Raw genomic sequence first — 6758 nt, 5'->3', positions numbered from 1 at the left:
TTGCGTCATTATAAAATAAAAAGGAAAATGGGGGCAAATCCGGTAGTTCAATATTGTCGAAATAGTAAAGGAGAGTTCAAGGATTTTATGTGTTAAGATTGTATGGATTTGCTTTAATTTGAACTAAAATGTGTTTCAATTTGAACTAGAAGAAAAAGTTCATGCAAGTTAAAAAAATTGCAGTAAAAATAAAAAAAAGTACCCCCTCCGTCCCAGATTAGTTGTTACACTTTCCTTTTTCGTCCGTCCCAGATTAGTTGTTACACTTCTAAATTAGGAATGACCCCACAATTATTATATTGTCTCTCTCTTCCCACTAACTTTTTTTGTCCCCACACCCTCTCTCATTCAATTAAAAATATACTCCACTAACTCCTATCACATCTCTTTTTCAATAAAATAATAATTGATAACCACACTACTACTTATCGCATTAAACTGTGTGCCAGGAGAGTGTAACAACTATTCTGGGATAGAGGGAGTACTTGCTTCGATAAAGCGGATCTTCAACCACCTATTTTGGCCTAAAACAATGCTGCAAAATATTATTTGGGCGATACTTAAGGAAAAAAGAACACAAATATGACATTGAAAATTCAAAAAATGATTCAAACTTCAGAATAAAATTTTCAAAAGAAGTAAGAAGCTAGAAGCAAAAGGACTAAATCGAATGGAACAAATGAGTAAAATCTTAAACTCTTAGCCAGGCATAAATAATTTGGATTCAAGAAGAGAGGCACATAGATCTAAGCACTATTCTTACTCAAAGTACTATGGCATTTGCTGCAGGAAGAAAGTTCAATGATCTGCTAAGAGGATATAAAGCATCGGGACCTTACAAAAGACTTGCATCAGCATCGGGACCTTACAAAGACTTGCATCAGTAAGAGTCATTACAAGAAGAAGAAAAAAAGACTTGCATCAGCTCTATTCTACAATCACTGCAACAGATCTGGACACTCAATTTATAATTGTTGGAAGTTACATGGTATCCAACAGAATTTAAGAGCAATGGGTGGACGTAAAGATGGATGTGGGCCGGGCCGGCCCGAAGCCCAACCCGGCACAAAAAAAGACCGGTCAGGCACGAGCACCGAAAAAGCACGACCTGGCATGGGCACGAAGTCGTGGGTCGTGGGCCGGGCCTGGGGCTTACTTTTTTGGAAAAAGCACGACAAGGCACGGCACGACTCGACCCGACACGACAAAGCACGCTAAATTTAGCAAAATTAGCCTTAGGTACGATGGGCCGGCACGGCACGGCACGAAAGCCCGTGGGTTTGGGCCGGGCCTAGGCCCTTTTTTTAACTTTCCGGCCCGGCACGACACGGAACGAAACAACGTGGGCCTGGCGTGGGCCCGACCCGGTCAGTCCCACGGCCCGTGGGCTCGACCCGAAGCACGACCGGGCCTTGCCCACGGCCATCTTTAGGTGGACGTACTAAAGGCAAAGGTCTAGCAACAATTGCACAACTTGACTTAGAAAATCATGGTGATGTTCAAGAAGAGAACGTGACGTACTACACCACTGATATGATATATGTGGATCAATACAACCACTTACTTGAGCTTCTAGGAAAAACCAAAGGAGAACCATCAAACTCTGAGTCTCAAAACCATGAAACCGACCCCAGCAGCTCCTAGTGGGAATCAACTCTGTGAACTATCAGTCAAAAAGCAAAGCTCTTACCACAAGACCAAGGAGTATTTGGTGATAACAAAACATAGATTGGAAAAATAAGATGCATGATGTGCATATTCAATAGCTACTACAAGGGGGGGGGGGGGGGGTGCAGATTAGGTCTTTGATCCAATCTTCGGTTCTCGGGTTGAGTTTTAAAATTCAGAAGTAGCAGCACCTAAAAGGTTCCAGATTTCTTTAAACGAGTAGAGGTTGTTGCCATGCGATATAAATCTCCCGAGGTTGGTCTCCTCCAAGTGAGAAGGAACCCCTATTCTACTGAGCATCCACTCAGTGCTCCATCACCAACAACTTTGTTATGCTTTCCCCCATCCAGTCAGATTACCGGTAAGAAACTAAAATAAAAGGAAGCTCATTAGTCTAGATAATGAATATTGACGAGGGGATTCTCTAGTGATTATTCTAGATAGAAGTTCACAATATTTAACACACATATATTGATCAATCTAGCTACAGTTCATCTTCTAACGTACATTAGTCGGTCACTGTTTTTCAATTATTTCTAACATAATATTACGTGATTTACACAAAACAAGACCATATTTTTAGTGTTTCAACCATATCACAGAAACAAATCGATTTCAGTTATACGATAAACCATTAATTACTAAATATTTGCTAAGTACCCCTAATTCCACTATTTTTTGTTTTTTTAAAAAAAGAAGAAGTGCCCTAAAATCCACTACGCATTGGTGTACAACTCTCACAATAAAAGTTTATAATCTATAAAGATGTAGCCCAAATGTGCCATATCTTACTGTGAATTATACGAAATTGCGAAGCTACAAACTGTAAATCATCAGACATTAGAGAAAAAGGCTTCAACTTGTGTCTCACTTTGTACATTCTAATCAAGCATTGCATATTATTGAGGGACGAATTTATCAATATTACTAAAAATAGGTGATTTGACTCCATAAGAAATACCAATAAAACATGAACAAATCACCAGAACCAAAATTCACTAAATAGAGCACAAATTTTCCAGAAAATGGAACCCTCTAAATACGTAACATTTCATACCATCTCGCGTTCGTCAGCCGTTCCAAGCTTTAGTAAATCCAATATAAACAAAAAAAAACACTAAGACCCTAGATTTCACGCACGCACACAAAATTGACGAGAGTATTGTAAAATGGTTAGGAATTCTGAAATTCACCTTTGGAATTTGAATATCTCCATAGCTAGAGCCTAAAGGAATTCAAAATTTGAACACCGCCGTAGCTATTAGCTAGAGCCTAAATTTTCTAGAGAATCGCCACAACCAGCATCGCATCAACATTATGAGGAAGAAAATCGCTGCTCGATTGTAAAATTGAAATAGAAGGATTGTAATAGATCTCACCGTTTTTGCCGCGATGAAGCCCTGAACAGGAGAGAGAGCAGTAGCAGAGAAGATATGGGAAGCATTTTGAAAGCGGCAGAGAAGGAGTGAGAAGGTGAGAGAAAGAAGAATTGGTAAGAGAGAGAAAATAGGGGCGGAGGAGATGGGAGGCGGATGAGCAGAGCTAGGGTTTGTTGAAACACAACCAGGGGTGAATGAAAGAAGAAGGGAAGCTCTGAAGCAGGGAAGTGGGAACAGACAGCTGGCCGATCATGCGTGCAAGGAAAAGGGAATGGCAGGGCAGGTAAATCATGAATGAATTCAAGGGTGTGGGGGTAATTCCACTATTCTTAATTAAGGGGAGTTTAGAAGGCACTCCTTGCTTTTTAAAGGGGTAGGATTAGACAATTAAATTGTATATGATTCATACGAAGTATAAAAAAATGATATCATTGGCTCACTATTTTGTGCTACTTATACTATACAATAATAGTCGTTTATAAGGAAGTTTATGTGACACGTGACACTCTGCTTATGAGTCATTCACTCCATGCAATCTTCACATACATGAAAAAATGTTAAATATGATTTGCATAAGGTTTGGACCCCCGACTTTGTGCTTAAACAATAAAGCCTTCACCACTAGGACATGACATGTTTCATGTTATCAGTGAAAACAAAAATAAATAAGTAAATGTAAATATTAATAATGTAGCAACCTAGGGCATCGTCCGGACCCAAAAACTAGTTAGACTATTAAATTATGTGTTATACAAAGCACTATTAACCTACCTATTGGTACCATTTAAAGTAAAACTGTAACGCCCCGACCTCTAATTCAATTATTAAAGCATAATTAGCAGCGGAATTAACCTAACTTGGTCGGGACATTACCTTCCGTAATTCCCTCTTGGAAATCAAAAGGCAACTATCATAACATAAGTTATCAAAACCCAAATTATTATAATAATCCTTTATATTCCCAAAATACAAGTACATAAATTACTAAAAGTCTTTAATTAAACTATTATAACTTTAAGCATAAACTAGGTGAATATTATTAAAGTGAAATTACTCGCCTCTACTCGTTTCCATCGATCCCCGCAGTACCTAAAATGGAAAACAAAACGGTGAGCCGAAGACTCAGTAACGACTACCCTAGCAACGTAAATTCATTTCAATTCATTTTATTTAATAACACAGGGAGAATAGAATGGGTAAAACATTTAATAAAACATCATATTTAATTCATTCATAAACTTTTAATGAAAACGTCATTCATAAACTCTTAATTAACATGCTAGTTGTCGGCAAGTACGAACCGTGAAGGAATTATCCACTGGGCCTGGGCCCATAAGAGCCTGGGCTCATCGTAACATGGGGCCTGGGCCCTGAGCCTGGGCTCATAAACCATGGGAGTCTGGGCTCGTAATCCATGGGTGGACAGGTGTCCGTGGTGCATGCATGACCGGTAGATAGGAAGATGGTAGTTTCTATACCGCCAGACAAACCAGGTCTTTCACTTTCATTTTATCATGTTTTATGTATTTTTACTAAGCCTTGGCTTGTATTTCAGTTCGAATTAACATAACTCATTTAGCTCATAAAACATCATTTTGATCCTAGGATCAATAAACATATTATTTCTTTTGTAGCATTGCATAAACATAATTTTATGAGAAAACTCAATCAAATCATATTATAATAAACAATTCAAACAAATCATATTTCATCCCACAATCCATAAAACACATCAAAACATTTAATTCATAAATTCAATCATAACGTCATAATTTCATAATACATTTATAAGGGGATTGCGGGTACTAGCAATAGCCGTTACCTAACTTTCACGATTTTGGTAAGGATTTTCGGTGGTTCGTTCGTCCTGAGCTCCAAGTCCAATTTCTTCCAAAATAATAAATTATGGAATTAGTACTAAATCGATAAATAATTTGAAATCAATATTTTATAAATCATAAATTTTATAAGTAACGGATTTATAAATAACGAATTTTAATAAAAAGCATAATTTCGAAATCTAACGAAAATATTATTATTAATCGAATTTTTAATCGAAATATATATATATTTATATTTCATAAAATCGGTTTTCATGAAAATATTATTTAAATTCCATTTTTATAAACAAAACTAGTAACTTATTTTCGTAAAATTAACCTGAAAAATAGTAACTATTTATTAGTAAATAATAATAATTATATCATAAAAATTTATTAAAACATAAAAATTAATAAATTACAAAATCTGAAATAGCAAATTGGTTTTTTACCAAAAGCCCAATTTAGAATGGCCCAATTAATGGTGGGTTTTAAAGGAGAGTAAAAACCAACCAAAACCAAAAATTGGTTTTGGTTTTCTGGGAGCAGGGCACGAAACAGGGGAAGGGGAAGGAACACGAAGAGGAGGAGAGAGGAGGAGGGAGGAAGGGGGGTAGCTGGGTGGCGCCGAACCGAGAACCGCGCCTAGAGGCGACGGTGATGTTGGTGGTTGTGCGGCTGTTCACGGTGGAGCAGTGAGGCGAGAGGAGGGGGTCGAACATCGGAGGGGAACGCAGGGGAGTTTGTGGGTGGTTTTTCGGCCAGTTTTGGGCAAAGGAGGGGACGACTCGGCGGTGAGGGTGGAGGGAGTTGGTCGATTATGCGATGGAGGGTGGCTGGGTGTGGTGGCTGCGGTGTTGGTGGTGCGGCAGAGGAAGGGAAAGAGGGAGCAGGGGAGTGCGCTGGAGGAGGAAGAGGGCAAAGACGAGGGTGTGTGGTGGGGTTTGCGGTGGTTGAGGTGGTTGTGAGGGGTTCTTGGTGGTGGACAGAGATGGTAGTGGTGGTGGCTGAAGAGTGGTGATGTGCGACGGTGGTGGTGCAAAGAGGCAAAGAAAGGTAGAGGGACAGGGGAGTTAGACCGAGGAGAGAGCAGGGGGAGTACGGTGAGGAACGGTGGGTGTGGCGGTGGTTCTGGGTGGTCGGGCGATGCGGGTGGTTGATGGTGGTGGTCGCAGGGAACAATGATGTTCACAGCGGTTTTTGGTGGTGATTGTTTTCAGTTTTGATAACTGATTTGGTTGGAAAAATTGAGACAAATTTTGGCTTGTTTATAGTGTTAAGTGGAGTGAAGATGAAGGATGTGTCCTTGGAGAGCAAGGCATGAATATGGACTGATTTTAGGGAAGAGGGGGAGGTAGGAGTTACGTGAGGGACAAAGGAAGAGGGAGCAAGATGCCAATTTTGCTTTTAGGGGCATTTTGGTAATTTCATTTAGTTAGGCAAATTTCAGAAAATAAATTTATATTTTTAGGAAATTAATTGGAATAGAATTTTCAATTAAAACTAAGTTTCGAAATAACCTTTTATAAAAATATCGTTAACGAAAAATAAATTTAGTTTCCGAATAAAATAAATTTAGAAATCCGAAAATAATTAAAATTTAAAAAGTTCGTTAAGCTCGTAAATATGAAAATTAAATTATAAACTGAAAAATAAATCGTGTAGCAATATTAAAAATTCAAGCGAAATAAAACTTCGTTAATTAAAATAAAGTTCAAATTTAGGATTTAAAACGATTTTAAGCTAAATAAAAATAATTAAGCATAATTAATCGAGTTTTAAAAATTCGGGGTATTAAAAAAACAATTCCATGAATTTGTCTAATGTTATAATTTCATTACTCAATGACATCCATAAAATAGTGTAATAAATAATAATAAATTATTATAAT

General features: G+C 38.0%; 1 long non-coding RNA gene across 1 annotated transcript; it reads right to left on the bottom strand.

The window, feature by feature from the left end:
* Window positions 1-1479: 1479 nt before the first annotated feature.
* On the bottom strand, window positions 1480-6135 carry LOC130470286 (uncharacterized). The gene is made up of 2 exons (XR_008930299.1): window positions 4870-6135; window positions 1480-4136 (listed from the first exon to the last, which is right to left on the bottom strand). It is a non-coding gene; the product is annotated as an uncharacterized lncRNA (long non-coding RNA).
* Window positions 6136-6758: the final 623 nt, after the last annotated feature.

Source organism: Spinacia oleracea, chromosome 3 (assembly GCF_020520425.1).
Source record: "Spinacia oleracea cultivar Varoflay chromosome 3, BTI_SOV_V1, whole genome shotgun sequence".
Lineage (NCBI taxonomy): Eukaryota > Viridiplantae > Streptophyta > Magnoliopsida > Caryophyllales > Amaranthaceae > Spinacia > Spinacia oleracea.
This window is presented reverse-complemented; position numbering and strand designations above follow the sequence as displayed.